At 35.3% G+C, this 20,516-nt stretch overlaps 1 long non-coding RNA gene across 2 annotated transcripts; it reads right to left on the bottom strand.

Annotated features, from left to right (window-relative positions):
• Positions 1 to 2,672: 2,672 nt before the first annotated feature.
• LOC117274033 (uncharacterized) lies at positions 2,673 to 14,076 on the bottom strand. 2 transcript variants are annotated; one of them, XR_011409406.1, is made up of 3 exons: positions 13,991 to 14,076; positions 13,306 to 13,369; positions 2,673 to 2,975 (listed from the first exon to the last, which is right to left on the bottom strand). It is a non-coding gene; the product is annotated as an uncharacterized lncRNA (long non-coding RNA). The 2 variants fall into 2 exon arrangements; XR_011409405.1 differs by lacking the exon at positions 2,673 to 2,975 and adding an exon at positions 12,480 to 12,524.
• Between the last annotated feature and the right edge of the window lie 6,440 nt (positions 14,077 to 20,516).

Genomic DNA, 20,516 nt, shown 5'->3' with positions numbered 1-20,516 from the left:
TTGGGGTTGCCCGGTAGAAATAAGAATTTACAATCCACAAGAAAAGAAATTGAATTCTAGAACAATTAGTGGTGTCTTCACTGGCTATCCAGAAAAATCAAAAGGGTACAAATTTTACTGTCCTAATCACAGTATGCGAATAGTTGAAACTGAAAATGCTAGGTTCATTAAGAGTGATGAATTTAGTGGGAGTGAAGAACTACGTAATATGAAAATTAAAGAAAGTCAGGGTACAAGTTCCTCTGCCCTGCACTTCTTCTAAACTTGTTGTTCATGAAGTTGTTGTACAACCTAACAATCAGCAAGAACAATAAAAAAATGATTCTACTACTAACAATGAAGTTGCAGTTAATGAACCTAATATAGATGAACCACAACAAGTAGTATTAAGAAGGTCTCAAAGATAAAAGAGATATGCTATTTCAGATGATTATTTAGTTTATCTACATGAGTTAGGAATTGACTTTGGAATTGATAATGATCCGTTTTCAGTTTCACAAGCCATTAAAAGTGATAATTCTGATAAATGGTTAGATGCTATGAAAGATGAGTTGAAGTCAATGAAAAAGAATAAGGTTTGAGACCTTGTTGAATTACCGGAAGGTTGCAAAAGAGTTGGGGATAAATGGGTCTTTAAGACCAAGCGTGATTCAAATGGCAACATCGAACGTCACAAGGCCAGACTTGTTACCAAATGTTTTACTCAGAAAGATGGCATTGGCTATAAAGAGACATTTTTACCGGTCTCTAGAAAAGAATCACTCAGAATGATAATGGTTTTAGTAGCTCATTATGATTTAGAGCTACATCAAATGGATGTAAAAATCGCCTTTTTAAATAAAAATTTAGAGGAAGAAGTTTATATGGATAAACAAGAGGGTTTTTCATTAAAGGAATGAACACATGGTGTGTAAACTTAAGAAATTAATATACGGACTTAAACAAGCTTCCCGATAGTGGTATGTTAAATTTAACAAAACTATTGTCACCTTTGGATATAAAGAAAACACTGTTGATCGGTGTATATATCTGAAGGTCAGTGGGAGTAAGTTTATTATGTTAGTCTTGTATGTTGATGACATCTTGTTTGCTACTAATGATCTTGGTATGATGCATAACACCAAAAAATTTCTTTCTAACAACTTTGAAATGAAAGATATGGAAGAGGCATCCTATATGATCGGGATAGAAATTTTCCGAAATAGATCACAAAGATTATTGGGGTTGTCTCAGAAAGTCAATATTAATAAAGTGTTAGAGAGATTTAGAATGGAAAAATGCTCATCAAGTCCCGTTCCAATTCAGAAAGGAGATAAATTTAGTCTCAACCAATATTCAAAGAATGAATTGGAACGTATGCAAATGAAAGATATTCCTTATGCATCTATAGTTGGGAGTTTAATATATGCCCAGACATGTACAAGGCCAGACATCAGTTTTGCTGTTTGAATGCTTGGCAGATATCAAAGTAATCCGGGAATGGATCACTGGAAGTCTGCAAAGAAAGTATTACGATACTTATAAGGAACGAAAGATTATATGCTCACTTATAGAAGATTTGATCATCTTGACGTGATTGGATATTTAAATTCAGATTATGTTATTTGTACGGATACAAGAAAATCTACATTTGGTTATTTGTTCATGTTAGTCAGAGGAGCAATATCATAAAAGAGTGCGAAGCAGTCTGTCATAGCTGCATCCACTATGGAAGCTGAATTTGTGGCATGCTTTGTGGCTACAGTTCAGGCTAATTGGCTGCGGAACTTTATTACAGGACTTGGACTAGTGGACAATATTGCCAGGCCATTGAAAATTTATTGTGATAATTCTGCAGCAATCTTTTCCCCTAAGAACGACAAGTATTCAAAGGGTGCTAAGCATATGGAAGTGAAATACTTTGTCCTCAAGAAGAAGTCCAGAGACATAAAGTGTCAATTGAACATAATAGCACTAAACTTATGATTGCTGATCTTTTGACGAAAGGATTACCGCCCAAAATATTTATTAAACATGTTGAAAGAATGGGCATTCTTAATAGAAATGTATGACTTTATGTAAAGACTTTATTATGTTTATGAAATTGACACTTTGAGCTCATTTAAACATGTGTTTTTGGTATTCTATACTTGTTTTTCTCTTGTATGCATAATGTTGAGAATAACAATGACAGGTTCAGGCTTAGATCAAGACATTTTAAGTATTAATGTTAGACCAATTAAGTATTACTTTTATAGGTTGTGTTGGGTAATATACTGATATTGCAGTACATGGAAGGGACTATATCGAGCAAGTGATGTACAACCGTCATGACTCATATTAGTTTACTTATTCAATAACAACGAGTGATGTTTCTAATGAAAGAGAATTTAATATTTTATTGTGCACATAATGATTAAAATATTTATTAAACCATTAAATGAGTAATATCACGTACGCCAAGTGGGAGAATGTAAAATATGGCCCACGTATAGTTTATAAATATTTTGGTTTAACAAATATATTGTCACGACCCAATTTAGGATCATGACCGGCACTTAGGAGCAAGTGCCCCCAAGTAAGTCTCATCGGTATTTTACAGAAAATCGGACAGAATTTCCCCCTCTTTTTGGACTATCCAAAATTTTTCCTGTCTCAAAATCAACAACCAACCATCCTAATATCCAACCAAATAATTGACAACTTATCAATTAACCAAAACAAGTCTCCACCGTTACTAATCAACCCATTAACAACGAGAAATACTAATTTATCTCTAACTTTGATAATAAAGAACGATACTCAACATAAGACTATAATAACAAAAGAATACTCATGACACTAAAATATTGACTATGGAGCGACTCTAAGAGTTCAAAGAAAGACCATAACAATAAATAAAATCTCCGCCCACGCGAACAAGTGCGAGACTCACCAAGAACTATCAACATGTGCGCTATAATTAACAAAATCCTCGCCCGCGTCAACTGCTGTCTCTGTAAAAAAATAAAATTAGCGGGAATGAGTCGCTCGCTCAGTGAGTAATAACACTTAATCACAATCATTTTTTTTTATTGGGGACAAGTCAGAAAACATGCTAGTATGTCAAACAGAAAATAACATAAAAATGCTCTTTCAGAAACAATAAATAATTTTCAGTCTTATCATGTTTTTCTTGTATTATAATATAATTAACAATTCAGTAATAAGCTCGGTAACCATTGTATAATATCAATATTCACATTTGGGAGGTTTCAATGAACGGATCATGTAATCGGTATAATTGTGGACTTCTCGCAAGAAATCAAATATAACGGTAGTCCCTACTCGAGGGAAATCGATAACGATATGCTAATTCTACCTTCCCACTAGCGAGGGATATAACGGTAATCTGTAATTACTAGGTGCACCAGGTCTAAAGAACCCGCAGTTAGCTACAGGATCCTTCAAAGTCTACTCTCATTTATACTTGTCTTTGTAATCCATATATACTCGTAGGAAAATATTTTAAAATAATGTAGGGCATATCGGTTCTTATCAAATCATGAAATTTCATTTCGATAACAGTAATTTCAAGTAATGGTAAAACATATATAGTAACAACGGAAATATTTAAAACAACGGTAATCATCCCAAATAACTATTTCGGTATCATATCTAGTAAAAGACTTGTCCCACATGCAATTTAAAATAATCGATAACATATTCATATAAAAACATTCATGTGTAAATCATGCAAGTTATGAAAATACAAATTGCGGTAAGATTACTACTCATAGTACTCGTGCCGAAATACCAAATGCTTCACCTCGAGTAATTTGTACAAATTCCTCCAATCAATCTATAATTACATAATATCGATCTCATGTTAATTTCCTTGTTTAGGTTAATTCATAGCTAATTTAGAATACCCAATCACCGGGGATCATGTTTGAGTCTTAATTTGTGGATTTATATTTACTCACATATGAGTAATTTAAATTAGTCCAAATTCTTTTAAATAAAAAAGTATTTATATGATTTATTCCTTGTACTATTCAATTTCCTTAATCGTGTGCATAAATTGAAACTGAAATAACATTACTATCCATAATATTCCTTCTTAATTGGTACTTATCTTTTGTACTCAATATTAGACTTACCACATTCAAACCCAAATTCGATATTGTTATTGTAATACAGTTAAACATCAAAACTCAATCCTTGCACCCTAACTTAATTTATACCTAACAAACATCATATATAATGAGACTAGTTTAAGTACAAATACATCAATACCCTTCTTTTTTCCAAGTGAATTTAACCTACAGTAACATTGACCAACTTTCAATTACTTAATTTGCCCATAGTATCAAATTTCTTATACTTTGTGAAACCCTTCAAATATATGAACTGAGACAAAAAGTATTACTAGAAGAAAAGAACCCATATGAGAAATTCGAGTATTACCCGTAAGAATTAGTGCGTATTTAAGATTTCTCAAGGTTTGGTTCCAGCATTCTTCTTCTTCTTCTTCTTTTTCTTCTTTTGAAATTCTTTTTTTTTTGCGTTTTCTGAAGCTTCTGCTTCGACCCTTTTTCCCCTTTCTTTCTTTCGTTTGTTTTTTTATGTTTCCACAGAATGGGCTTCGGCCCTTTTATTGAATCCTTATTCTTTTTTTTATTTTTTTATTTGTTTTGTTTTTATAGTTAGTTTCTTATTATTATTATTATTATTATTATTATTATTATTATTATTATTATTATTATTATGCTAAATGACCAATACACCCTTATTAAAAAAATATAGGGTATTACATCCTCCCCACCTTATGAAATGTAACGATCGGGCCGGTCGTTTTGAATATTGCAATCCTGTTTCCCTATTTACTACTCAAATTGTGATTTACAGTTGTTATTTGGATTGCCGGGGTAATTGGTTCGGGTCCGGTGAGGTTTTGAAATGATTTGGAACATTTAGTTCCAAGGTTTAGAATTTAAGTTGAAAATGTTGACCAGATGTTGACGTATGTGTAGTGACCCCGGAGAATATTTGCTAAGGTAATTAAGGTTTTGTGGTACCGAGGTAGATCAATTAGTACAAAGAAAAAGGAAAACTTTAGGAAGAAAAATTAAGCTATTGAATTTTTGCTTGAACAATGCACCGATGTGTAAAGGAAAAATTTTGCCGGAAAAAGGGTCATTTCTGCGACCTCTATGCGGTCGCAGAATCACTCCGCGGACCACATAATAGTCGCAGAGTGGATTAGGAGGGGGGCAAGATTTGAGGAAAATCTGCGGTGTATTATGCGACCGCGGACCTGTTCTGCGGTGCATTTTCAGTCTCATCATGTTTTTCTTGTAGTATAATACAATTAACAATTTAGTAATAAGCTCGGTAACCACTGTATAATATCAATATTCACAAGGATCTTGCTAAGGCTTCAAAGAGGTAAGAATTTCTTTCTCCAATTCTTCAATTTCGGGTTTGGAGTAAAGATAGGTAATTAAAAGTATGATTCTTAGGTGTTAGAGTATTATTTATACATACGCATACCAATAAGGTTTATGGAAAGATTATTGAGTTCAAATGGGTAAAGATTGGGTTGAAAATGATAGAAATCTTCAAAGACTTTAACTTAAGATTTGAGGGTCGAGTTGATGTCGGAATTTGGTAAAATTTGTATGGATGGACTCGTGGTTGGATGAGCGTTCATATTTTATAACTTTTGTCGGGTTCCGAGATGTGGGCCCCACTGGCAAGTTTGAGTTAATTTCGGATTTTATTAGAAAATTAGTATTTTCTTATGGAATTAATTACAATAATTGGTATTGACTTAATCGAATTAATTGTGACTAGATACGAGGCTTTCAGAGAACAATTCTCGTAGCAAGGGCATAGCAGAATAAAGAATTACACGGGTTGAAGTAAGTAACAATTTTAAATTTGATCCTGAGGGTATGAAACCCTGGATTACGTGTTATGTGAGTGGTTTTGAGGTGACGCATATGCTAGGTGATGGGCGTGTGAGCATGCACTATAGGAATTGTGACTTGGTCAAATTCCTTGGAACTGTGTAGTTGAATTATCTGTTGATATCCGTATATTCTCTACGTGATAGGGAAAAATTGAGCTAAAACTCGTATTAAAAATCATGTTTAGACATATGTTGTTATTATTGGTACCCACTTGGGTCATTTCTGTGGTTGAATAATATGTTCAAATTGTAATTTTTTACTCAGTCATGTTTATTAATTTTATATCATACCTCAGTCTCTCTTATTTATTATTGATGCATCATATCACTATTTTGGGCTGCTTATCATGATTTTTGAGAGCCCAAGAGACTGGAGAGGTTGATGACTGAGTGAGGCCGAGGGCCTAATTGTGAGAATATTTATGGATCGGGCTGCACGCCGCAACATGTTTATTGATTTATGCCATGATTGGCTTGATATAGCACTTGGGCTCCCTCCGGAGTCTGTACACACCCCCAGTGAGCGCAGATACCTACTGAGTGCGAGTGCCGAGTGATGAGTGACTGTGAGGAATGAGTTACTGTGAGGAAAAAGTGAATGTGAGGAAAGAGTGACTGTGAGGTTAGAGTGAATGGGAGGACTGAGAGACTGTTACTCTGAGAAGGTGCATTATTTTCATTATTTGCTGCATTTCAGCTGTCATATATCATTATTTTGAAAATTTCGGGAAACAAAAATATTGTTTACTGTTTTGGTCAAACTTGATATGAAATTTCAGTGAAAATCTTAAATGTTAAACATGAGAGCATGACTACTCGTTTATATTGAAAAGTATTGTATTTGGACTTAGCTGAGTAGCTTGTCACTACTTTCAGTTCTTTATTTATTATTATTACTTACTGAGTTGGTTGTACTCATACTACACCCTGCACTTCGTGTGCAGATACAGGTGATCCCGAATACAGTGGGTGTTGATTCTTTTACACAGTTAATTTTTCAGAGATTCAGAGGTAGCTGCTATGTTTCGCAGACCTTGTCTCTCCTTCCCTATCGTTTTGTTTATTATATTTGGTCTCATATTATTATAGACCGTATTCTCCAGACTTATAATATATAGATGCTCATGTACTCAGTGACACCGGGTTTTGGGGAGTGTTGTATCAGTATTTATGGAATTTTGTATTGTATTTAAATATTATATATTTCAAACTTAAAGGAAATCAGTGGTTATTGATGTTATCGACTTGCCTAGTATGGAGATAGGCGCCATCGCGACAGGTCAGATTTTTGGTCGTGACATGAAATTCAGTCCCCGAATTTAACTCAAGTACGTACCTGTAGACTAAAACAAATGGGGGTACTTCGTTTGTATATCTTTTTCTACTTCCCAAGTAGCTTCTTCAACTATATGATTTTGCCATAAGACTTTTACGAACTCAATTTCTTTTGACCGTAGCTTTCTTACTTGCCTATCAACAATAGCCATCGGTTCCTCTTCGTAAGACAACTTCTCATCAAGCGGTATAGCAGGTGCTTCAAGCACCTGAGATGAGTCTGATATACATTTCCTTAGCATTGAGACATGAAACACTGGATGAATAAAGGACAACTCAGGAGGAAGTGCCAAACGATAAGCCACAGCTCCCACTCGGTCTAGTATCTCATACGATCCTATAAACCTAGGGCTCAACTTGCCTCTTTTCCTAAACTGTATCACACCTTTCATAGGGGAGACTCGTAGGAACACTTTGTTCCTAATTTTGAACACTAAATCTCTTCTTCTCTTATCAGCATAAGACTTTTGTGTACTTTGAGCTGCAAGCAATCTTTGTTTGATCAATTGGACCTTGTCCATAGCTTCTTGTACTAGGTCAGGTCCCAATAACTTAGTCTCACCAGCTTCAAACCATCCGATAGGAGAACGATATCTTCTACCATACAATGCTTCGTACGGTGCTATTTGAATACTGGACTGGAAGCTATTGTTATAAGCAAATTCAGCTAAAGGTAGATAACTTTCCCAACTGCCTCCAAACTCAAGAATGCAAGCTCTCAAAATATCCTCCAAGATCTGTATAGTACGTTCAGACTACCCGTCTGTCTATGGATGAAATGCAGTACTAAGATCTACTCGTGTACTCAATGCTTCTTGAAAAGATTTCCAAAAGTGTGAAGTGAACTATGATCCTCTATCAGAGATGATGGATACTGGAACTCCATGAAGTCGGATAATTTTGTTCATAAATATCTGTGCATACCTCACTCCACCATATGTAGTCTTCACTGGCAAAACGTGTGCTGATTTTGTCAGTCGAAGTACAATTACCCACACCGAATCATAACCTCTAAGGGTTCGTGGTAGACCAGTAAAAAACTTCATAGTAATTCTTTCCCATTTCTGCTGTCGAATCTCAATTTGTTGTTGTAGTCCTGCGGGTCGCTGATGCTCAGCCTTGACCTGCTGACAAATCAGACAACTAGAAACAAAGTTAGCAACATCTTTCTTCATACCTTCCCACCAATAAAATTGCTTTAGGTCATGATACATTTTTGTAGATCCAGGATGTATAGTGTATCTAGAGTTGTGAGCTTCTTTAAGAATAGCATGCCTAAACCTATTTACGTCTGCGACACATAGTCTGTCAGCCATTCGAAAAATACCATCACTTTCAACAATCATATCCTTGCATTTACCAGCTAAGGCCTTATCTCTGTATTTGCAAAATCGCTCATCCTCATATTGGGTAGCCTTAATGCGCTCAACTAATGAAGACTTAGCGTGAGCACAAGCCAATAATGCCTCTGAATCTCCGACACTAAATCTGATACCCGCACCTTCTAGTCTTTGAATATCCTTGGCCAAAAGTCTCTTTGTAGGAGCTATATGTGCCAAACTCCCCATAGATTTTCTACTCAATACATCAGCCACTACATTGGCTTTCCGGATGATACAAAATAGAACAGTCATAGTCCTTGAGTAGTTCCATCCACTGACACTGTCGAAGATTTAGATCTCTCTGCTGAAAGATATACTTCAGACTTTTATGGTTAGTATAAATCTCACAAGTTTCACCGTATAGGTAATGCCTCTAAAGTTTTAGAGCAAATACCACTGCAACCATCTCTAAATCATGTGTAGGATAGTTTTGCTCGTGCTTTTTCAATTGTTTCGAAGCATAAGCTATAACACGACCATTTTGCATGAGAACACATCCTAATCCCACCCTCGAGGCGTCACAGAATACTGTAAATCCTCCGGAATCTGATGGTAAGCCTAATATTGGTGCAGTTGTCAAACATGTTTTGAGTTTTTGAAAGCTCTACTCACATTCCTCCGTCCACTGAAACTTTGCATTTTTTTTTGTTAGTTTGGTCAGTGGCGCTGCTATTCTGGAGAAATCCTGCACAAAACGCCTATAATAGCCTGCTAAACCTAAAAAGCTGTGAATCTCTGTAGGAGAAGTAGGCTTGGGCCATTTCTGCACAGCTTCTGTCTTCTTAGGATCTACCATAATTCCATCCTTGGATACAACATGCCCCAGAAATGCTACCAAGTCTAGCCAAAATTCACACTTCGAGAACTTAGCATAAAGCCGATGTTCTCGTAATGTCTGCAACACAGTCCTGAGATGATCCTCGTGTTCTCCTTGGCTACGAGAATATATCAGGATATCATCAATAAATACTATTACAAATCTATCCAGAAACGGCTTGAACACCCTATTGTTATCTTGTTCAACTGCCTGTAGCCAATGCACATTCTCAGGGACCCGTCTTTTTTCTTTACGAACAATACTGGTGCACCCCATGGAGATATACTCGGTCTGATAAAACCCTTATCTAACAAATCCTGTAGTTGTTGTTTTAGCTCCTTCAACTCTGCTGGTGCCATCCGATATGGCGGTATTGACATGAGCTGTGTGTCAGGTGGCAAATCAATACCAAAATCTATTTCTCGTACTAGAGGCAATCCTGGTAAATCCTCAGAAAATACATCAGAAAATTCTCTCACTACTGGAACATTTTCTATACTAATTGTTTCCTTTCTTGTGTCATTTACAATAGCTAAGAGACCCAAGCAAACTTTCTTCAGAAGTCGTTGAGCCTTCATAAAAGATACAACTTTGCAAGTCTCTGGAACCTGGCCCCCTTTTAGAACAAAACTAGGTTCGTTTGGTATCTCAAACTTGACTATCTTTGCATGACAATCGACGATAGCATAGCAAGAAGATAACTAATCCATTCCCATCAGCATGTCAAAGTCAATCATATCAAGTACAATAAGGTCAGCTAGAGTATCTCTACCCCAAACCCGAATCTGACAAGCACGATACACGTATTCAGCTAATAGAGACTCTCCAACAGGAGTAGCAACTAGAAAAGGATCATTCAATAGCTCAGGCTATCTACTAAACCTCAAAGAAAAGTACGAGGACACATAGGAGTGAGTAGATCCCGGATCAATCAACGCACGTGCATCAAATGAACAGATATAAAGAATACCTGTAACCACAACATTCGAGGCCTGAGCATCCTGTCTAGTAAATGTAAAAACTCATGCCTGACCTCTACCAGCATTCCCTTATCCTTGATTCATAGTAGCACGGTCCCCAGCACCTCGAACTCTATTTCCTGTACCTGTAGCACCTGAAGTATTACGAGTAGTCTGAGTAGGTACAGCTGACTGAATAGAAGCCTGGTTGAAATTTCTTAGAGGCTGAGGGCAATACCTCAAGTGATGTCCCAACTGGCCACACCGAAAGCACTTTTCAGTTAGAATACGACACTGGCCCAAATGTGATCTACCACAGGTCTGGTAGACTGGAGTAGTGGCATATATCTGCCCAGAATTACGATATCTAGATGCTGACGGTCCCCTAGTACCCTGTCTGTAATGTGATCTGTGTGTGGACTGTGAAGAGAGGTGTGTCCCTGTCATAGAACCCTGTTGTTGTTGTCCCTGATTTCCTGCTCTTCGATTTTCACTAAAACTGCCACTGAAAGACCCTCCTGTCTTGGCCTTCTTACGTACATCACTAGTTGCACGCTCCTCACGTCCCTTGTTTTCAATCTTTCTAGCAAGGTCGACTGCAGCAGAGTAGGATAAAGTCTTCATCTGTGGGGCTACTGCAGTGTATAGACGACCAACCAATCCATCAACAAATCTCTGAACTCGAGCTTCTTCAATTGGCACTAAGTAAGGAGCATATCTAGCCAGCTTACAAAACTTGGTGTTATATGTTGACACATCCATATCTGGAGTCTGAACCAATCTCTCAAAGTCTCTAGCATATTTTTGCATCAGGTTGTCTAGAAGAAAATGATCCATGAACAACTTACTGAACTTGTCCCATGTCAGTGGTGCTGCTCCTGCTGGCCTTCCTAGCAATACCGTTTCATACTATGTGTTGGCCATATCCTCTAGTTTGTATGTTGCGAGCTCCACGGCTCTCTCACTAGAACATCCAAGAGCATGTAATGCCTTGAGTATCCCATCCAAGAAACTTTGAGGATCTGCTGAATTATCGAAACTTGTGAATTTTGGTGATTTCAATTTTAGGAACTCTTGCAGGGATACCACCTTATTCCCGAAAGTGTGAGTCTGTGCAGGTGCTTGTGTTTGTAAAGTAGCCTGAGGAGATGAACTTACACCCTGAGTAGGCACCAATTCCTCTAACACATTCAATAACCTTGTCACTGCATCTGCAGGTAAGGCAACAGTAAGTACAACAGTTGGCACTGGTGGTGGAGCGTCCTAAACTCCCTTCCCTTGCACTTGATCTGGCATAACAGCTTGGGGTTGACCCATGTTCCTAACTTCAGGTTGAGGAGCAACTTGTCTTCTAGTTTGATGAATGCCAACTTGACCGCCACCCCGGGTAGCACCACGTCCAGCAGATGAGGGTGTGCGTGTCCTAGCCATCTGCGAAAGAAATATTCCAAAGTCAATCTCAAGTTATCTCAACACACGATCAAAGAATGAAAGAAGGGAGAACATTCCTAGATGTTCAGTAGCCTCAAGATCATAAGTGTGGGCGCCTACATACCCATGAACAAGACTCTACTAAACATTTCTCTATGACTCGGGACTTAAAGCCTAAGCTCTGATACCAACTTTGTCAGGACTCAATTTAGAATCATGACCGACACTTAGGAGCAAGTTCCCCCAAGTAAGCCTCATCGATATTTTACAGAAAGTCGGACAGAGTTTTCCCTATTTTTGGACTATCCAAAATTTTTCCTATCTCAAAATCAACAACCAACCATCCTAATATCTAACCAAACAATCGACAACTTATCAATTAACCAAAACAAGTCTCCACCATTACTAATCAACCCACTAACAATCAAAAATATTAATTTATCTGAAACTTTAATAGTAAAGAACGATACTCAACATAAGACTATAATAAAAAAAAGAATACTCATGATACTAAAATATTGACTATGGAGAGACTCTAAGAGTTCAAATAAAGACCATAACAATAAATAAAATCTCCGCCCATGCGAAAAAGTGCAAGGCTCACCAAGAACAATCAACCCGTGCGTTCTAATTAACGAAATCCTCGCCCGCGTCAACTGCTATTTCTGTAAAAAGAAAATTAGCGGAGAATGAGTTGCTAGCTTAGTGAGTAATAACACTTAACCACAACCGTTTTATTTTATTGGGGACAAGGCAGAAAACATGCTAGTATGGCAAAAAGAAAATAACATAAAAATGCCCTTTCATAAACAATAAATAATTTTCAGTCTCATAATATTTTTATTGTAGTATAATACAATTAACAATTCAATAATAAGCTCGGTAACCAATGTATAATATCAATATTCACATTTGGGAGGTTTCAATGAACGGATCATGTAATTGATGTAACTATGAACTTCTTCGCAAGAAGTTAAATATAACGGTAGTCCCTACTCGAGGGAAATCGGTAACGGTATGCTAGTTCTACCTTCCCACTAGTGAGGGCTATAACGGTAATCTGTAATTACAAGGTGCACCGGGTCTAACGAACCCGCCGTTAGCTATGGGATCCTTCAAAGTCTACTCCCATTTATACTTGTCTTTGTAATCCATATATACTCGTAGGAAAATATTTTAAAACAATGTAGGGCATATCGGTTCTTATCAAATCATGAAATTTCATTTCGATAACAATAATTTCAAGTAACGGTAAAACATATCTAGTGACAACGAAAATATTTAAAACAACGGTGATCATCCCAAATAACTATTTCGATATCATATCGAGTAAAAGACTTGTCCCACATGCAACTTAAAATAATCGATAACATATTCATATAAAAAAAATCATGTGTAAATCATGAAAGTTATGAAAACACAAATTGCGGTAAGATTACTACTCACAGTACTCGTGCCGAAATACCAAATGCTTCACCTCGAGCAATTCGTACAAATTCCTCCAATCAATCTATAATTACATAATATCGATCTCATGTTAATTTTCTTGTTTAGGCTAATTCATAGCTAATTTAGAATATCTAATTATCGGGGTTCATGTTTGAGTCTTAATTTGTGGATTTATATTTACCGACATATGAGTAATTTAAATTAGTCCAAAATCTTTTAAATAAAAAGGTATTTATATGGTTTATTCCCTGTACTGTTCAATTTCCTTAATCGTATGCATAAATTGAAACTGAAATAACATTACTATCCATAATATTCCTTCTTAATTGGTACTTATCTTTTGTACTCAATACTAGACTTACCACATTCAAACCCAAATTCGATATTGTCATTGCAATACAGTTAAATACCAAAACACAATCCTTGCACCTTAACTTAATTTATACCTAACAAAGATCATATATAATGAGACTAGTTGAAGTACAAATACATCAATACCCTTCTTTTTTCCAAGTGAATTTATCCTGCAGTAACATTGACCAACTTCCAATTGCTTAATTTGCCTAGAATAACTCTTATTGGTATTAAATTTCTTATACCTTATGAAACCTTTCAAATATATGAACTGAGACAAAAAGAATTACCAGAAGAAAAGAACCCATATGAAAAATTCGAGTATTACCCGTAAGAACCAGTACGTATTTAAGATTTCTCAAGATTTGGTTACAGCCTTTTTCTTCTTCTTCTTCTCCTTTTTGAAATTCTTTTTTTGCGTTTTCTGAAGCTTCTGCTTCAACCCTTTTTTTCCTTTCTTTCTTTGGTTTGTTTTTGATGTTTCCACAGAATGGGCTTCGGCCCTTTTATTGAATCCTTATTCTCTCTTTTTTTTTATTTGTTTTTTTATTTGTTTTGTTTTTATAGTTAGTTTCTTATTATTATTATTATTATTATTATTATTATTATTATTATTATTATTATTATTATTATTATTATTATTATTATGCTAAATGACCAATACACCCTTATTAAAAAAATATAGGGTATTACATATATTTTGTTAAATTAATATTTGGATAAAATTAGGGGAAGTTAATTATGATTATAACTCCCCATTAACCCACTTTGATGGAAATTTGGAATTAAATGATGGTCCTTCTCTCCGCCTATTAAAAGAAGAATAGCGTAACTCCATTATATTCTATTCTGAAAAGAACACAGAAAAGGTAAAGAGAGAGAATACTGGTTTTCTCAAGAACAACAACTCTGAAGAAGGCTTCCACTCAATATTATCAAGAAAACACATCATGGATTCAGGTAAGTTTTCTTGATCGAAGTTATTGTATATGTATTTTATGTGAAAATCATATAGTTCCACGGTTCTAAATAATTGATAGGATTTTATATAGATTGTTTATGAAACCACAATCTAGAACATGAAAAATACTTACATACTAATGTCATTTAAATATGATATTGGTTTCAATTAATCAGTTATACTCGTACAAAATTATATTCACATGACTATTTTCTGGGGGGTTTTACTTTTAGCTCGCGCCAGAAACTATTTACATTCGGTAGCCGAAAAAGTGTATAAATTTTGTATAATTTTTGTATATAACATATAGAATATATATATATATGTATATACAAAAAAAATATATAAAAGATATATATTTTCAGTTTATTATTTTGAGAGCAAATATACAGTGTCACATAATCTTTGGAGCATAAGAAGTCTTATTCTAGAAAATCACGTCTAAAGCATCAAATTCAAAACATTAAGAGGTTATTTGGTTCATGCACAAGTTATACACATGAATTCTAGATATTAGTAATGTAAGGAATGTAATGCAGGTATTATTCTGAAAGTTTGAAGTATTTGAGGAAAAATAAGATATAAGTCTGCCGAGAGATGATGGTATTTTTGTCTTTTGGATTGCTTAATTCATATATTATTTAATATTCTTATTTTTAATTTTATTCTATCCCGTATAAAATAATGTACATATACTAGTGAGAGTAAACATTCAGATTTGGAAGAGACATTATGTAACATGTTTAATTTGTCTCATATCTAGTTATCAAGAAACAGTACCATCACTTCTTCAATATTTATGACATAATAATGAATTAGTTGCCCTGGCAGCGAGATATTGACAGTATTCAATTTGGTGCGTGTATTTGCTATCAAATGCTTTTAGTCAAAGTAGAGACTTTCATTATTAGGTCCAAGAAACTTACTTCAATCCTTTAAAGGAACAAAACTTCCAGAAGATTTTAGAACAAAACTTTCAGAGATTCAATCCTTTGGTGCGTATATTCGGGTGAACCCCTTCCGCCCACCTAGTTCCGTCCCTTCAGTCAAATGAGAGTAGCTACCAATTGTTTCCATGTTTTAACATGTTAATAATCTCTTTAGAGTCTGTTTCAATTGTCGGTGGAGTAAAATTATATAGCTATGTGAAATCCTGCATGTAAAACTCTTAATTCAGCAAGCATATTAGTGGTAAAATGGATTGTCTGGTTATATCCAATAACATACAAGATTTAAAGTTTATAAGTGTCAATAACGATTTCACGTATAAATGGGTCCACATACAAATATTTATAAATATTTAATAAATTTTTTAATATATATATATACAGAGTTTGACAAAAACAACTGAATACCCATAAACCGTATTAATATTGTATAAGTGGGTCTATGTGGGTTTATGCGGGTGTAAGAATGTTTTCTTCTTATTCTTCCTGACTGTGATCACCATATGACCCATAAACTTGCCACAAATTGCTAATCCACTTTGGAAAAAAATAAAATATAAACAATTTACTTATTATATTAATACAAATTTTATGATATAGTTCGTCAAAGATAATAAGTTAATACTATTGGAGATTTGAAAAGAATATTTTCACAAAAACTAAGACATAATAATATGTTTTTGTGAAAAATTGAATTGTGGTGTAAAGACCTATAGTGAATTATTATTTGTTAATTTGTTGTTGGGTTATACCCAAGTCATTAAGGGGTATTAAAAATAATTTTACAGTAATGTGAATACCATTTTACAATGAATATTAAATTAATATATTAAGGGGTCATTTGCGTTTTTCACAATGAGCAGCAAATACTTGCTTTTCTTTTTTAATTGAAGGTTCAGTACTTAAGCAACAAAATAATTTTTAATTTTTTGGTTGATAAAATTGAAAATTCCAGCCAAAATATAAAAAGGAAATAAGCAAACAAATTTGTTTTTAGAAAAAACACTTATGCGGTGCGGGGCGGGCGGGTGGATGCGGGTGTGTGTGGGGACGGGCGGACGCGATAAAAATACTATGCGGAACGGGACGGATTGAGATATTTGCGAGTTTATGCGGGTTTACTCCCGCAACAGTCACCGTACCACTTGCCATCCCTAATTGGTGGGGTTTTTCTCTACTTAATTTGAGTATTTTATCTACTCTTTCTATAAGGCTAAACAAGAAAATGAACAAGACAAAATAAATGGAAAAGGAAAACAACAGATTCATGAATATAGTCAATTAATAGGTCTAGAAAAGGACAGTTCACTTTGTTTACTGTATATAATTTGTATTTGATTTGGTACAACGTCCGTCAAACAGTTTATTATTATCATGTGTTATGAATATATTATATTGTGGATGTTCATTTAGTACTCCGTTGTAAATAAACTTCCTGAAGAAGTTTATCCATATGAGATTTCGCCATAAATACATTTATCTATTTAGTACTCTATTGGAAATAAGCCTCCTGAAGAAGCTTATTCTTTCGGTACTCCATTATGGATAAATATTACCCATGATAGAAGATTATCTATATCTGGCACAACAGTTTAGAGCAGCAGCTTACACAGCAGCTTACAAGCAGCTTACACAGCAGCTTACAGTAGCAGCTTACACAACAGCTTGCAGTAGCAGCTTACACAGCAGCTTTCTTTCTTCTATAAATAGAGGAGAATTCAGTTCATTATGTACAGAAGTTTGAAGTTTGAATAATATATCAGTTTCTCTCTATACTTGTCTTTACTTTACAGTCTTTATTTTATAACACGTTATCAGCACGAGACTCTGCCATCTCGAGAAAATACTTTGAAAGTATCAGAGGTACGAACTTTCTTTTTCTAAATAATGTCAAATCTTTCTAAACTTGAGTTTGTAGCCCTGGATATATCGGGCAAAATCTACATGTCTTGGGTGCTTGATGCCGAAATTCATCTTGATGCGATGGGTTTGGCAGACACCATCAAAGATAAAAATCAGGCATCAAACCAAGACCATGCCAAAGCAATGATATTCCTATGCCATCACCTTGATGAGGGCCTGAAAATGGAATATCTTACTGTTAAAGATCCAGTCATATTGTGGAGTAATTTGAAAGATAGATATGACCACCTGAAGATGGTCGTTCTTCCACAGGCACGTTATGATTGGACTCATCTAAGGTTACAAGATTTTAAATCTATCAGTAAGTATAATTCTGCTATGTTTAGAATTATTTCCCAATTGAAACTATGTGGTAATAATATTACTGATCATGAAATGTTGGAGAAAACTTTCACCATTTTTCATGCCTCGAATATGCTCCTGCAGCAGCAATATCGAGAGATGAGATTCAAAAAGTATTCTGAACTTATCTCACATCTTCTTATAGCCGAGCAACATAATGGGCTATTAATGAAAAACCATGAAAGCCGACCTACTGGTTCTTCTCCATTTCCTGAAGTGAATGAGACGAACTTCCACCAAGCTAAACGTGGAAGAAGACATGGCCCCAGTCATGGTCATGGCCGTGGTCGGGGAGAAAACTCTAATCGTGGTAATAATAATGCACCAAAGAACCCTCCTCACCACCAGCAGTGGAAAATAAAGGAACAAAAGCATGAAGCGGTGCAAGCAGCGAAGCCAGAAAATACATGCTATAGATGTGGAGGAAAAGGGCACTGGTCACGTACATGCCGTACGCCAAAGCACCTGGTTGAGCTATATCAAGCTTCCCCGAAGAAGACAGAGAAAAATACTGAAGCAAATTTTATTTCTGAAGATAATTTAGACTTCATGCATGTGGATGTAGCTGATTACTTTGCACTCCCAGAAGGAGAAACAAGTCATGTGATCGGTAGTGAATCTGTAGAGATGTAAATATTTTAATTTTTATTATTTGTAGTAGATAGTATAGTTATGTAATTGTGGTACATAAATAAAAGTTATAATGTTTACTATCATATTTATTTTGTTTATGTCATTTTGAAGAATATGGATAATCCTCAAATTATGTTTGGATCAAAGACCAATCATGAAGATATTTGTGTAGTTGATAGTGGAACAACTCATGCCATATTCAAAGATCAGAAATACTTTTCTTATTTGCATAAGGAAAAAGCAAATGTTTCTGCAATTTCTGGTAATATAAGTTTGATTGAAGGCTCCGGAAGAGCTATTGTATTTTTGTCTAAGGGAACAAAACTTATTATCGATAATGCATTGTACTCCTCCAAGTCCCGAAGAAACTTGTTGAGTTTTATAGATATCCGCCGAAATGGGTATCATGTTGAGACAATAGATGAAATGAATGTGGAATATCTTTGTATTACAAAGAATATTTCTGGCCAGAAATGCATTGTAGAAAAGTTACCAACTTTATCTTCTGGCTTATATTATTCAAAGATTAGTACAGTTGAAGCACACTCTATCGTAAACCAGAAGTTTACTAATTCAAATACTTTTGTGCTTTGGCATTGCCGTTTGGGCCATCCTGGATCAATAATGATGAGACAAATTACTGAAAATTCGAGTGGGCATCTATTAAAGAACCTGAAGATTCTTACAAATAATGAATTTTCTTGTGATGCTTGTTATCAAAGCAAAATGATCACTAGACCATCACCAATGAAGGTTGACATTGAGTCCCCTACCTTCTTAGAACGTATACATAGGGATATATATGGACCTATTCACCCATCAAGTGGGTTGTTTAGATATTTTATGGTCCTAATAGATTCATCTTCAAGATGGTCTCATGTGTGCCTATTATCATCTCGCAACCTGGCGTTTGCAAAGTTATTAGCCCAAATAATTCGATTAAGGGCACAATTCCCAGATTATCCTATAAAGGCTATTCGCCTTGATAATGCTGGGGAATTCTCATCTCAAGCTTTTGATGATTATTGTCTATCAGTTGGGATAAAAGTTGAATATCCGGTAGCTTATGTTCATACTCAAAATGGCCTTGCAGAGTTATTTATTAAACGACTGCAATTGATAGCAAGACCACTACTTATGAAAACAAAATTGTCCACTACTATTTGGGGCCATGCTATCTTGCACGCAACATCACTTATCCGTCTCAGACCAATACATTATAATAAATATTCTCCGTCACAATTAGTTTTTGGTCATGAACCAAATATTGCCCATCTACGAATTTTTGGATGTGCTGTATATGTGCCAGTAGCACCACCGCAGCGCAGTAAGATGGGCCCCCAAAGAAGGTTAGGAATATATATTGGGTTTGAATCACCCTCTATTATTCGCTATCTTGAACCATTGACGGGAGATTTATTTACTGCTCGATTTGCAGATTGTCGATTTGATGAAACAAATTTCCCACAATTAGGGGGAGAGAAAAAGGAAATCAAAAGAGAAATTGTGTGTAAAGTTTTATCATTATCTCACTTTGATCCACGTACCCCTATATGTAATCAGGAGGTCCAGAATATCATCCATTTATAGAATATAGCAAATCAAATGCCAGACGCATTTACTGATTTGAAAAGGATAACTAAGTCACATATCCCTGCAGAGAATGTGCCTATTCGAATTGATGTCCCAGCAGGACCATCTATTAGCATGAGAGCTAGTGAACCTAAAGCATGCCTGAAGCGTGGTAGGCCTATGGGTTCTAAGGATCGAAATTCTAGAAAAAAAAAATTGACAAATGATCAAAATGATATTATGAAGGGATCTCCTGAAGAGACCCAAGATCTGATTAGTTATGAGATTCCTGAAGAAATCAATAAACCCGAAACTCAAGTGAGCGAAGAACTTTTAATAAGTTCTATTGGTGATGGGATTAATTTAAATCGATCTGAAATAGTGGTGGATAATATTTTTGCATATAATGTTGCACTTAACATTATGCAAGATAGTGAGGATTTTGAACCCCGATCTGTCGAAGAATGTCAACAAAG

This window comes from Nicotiana tomentosiformis, chromosome 7 (genome assembly GCF_000390325.3).
Source record: "Nicotiana tomentosiformis chromosome 7, ASM39032v3, whole genome shotgun sequence".
NCBI classification, from domain to species: domain Eukaryota; kingdom Viridiplantae; phylum Streptophyta; class Magnoliopsida; order Solanales; family Solanaceae; genus Nicotiana; species Nicotiana tomentosiformis.
The sequence above is the reverse complement of the archived record's forward strand: the minus strand, read 5'-3'. Positions and strand labels throughout refer to the sequence as shown.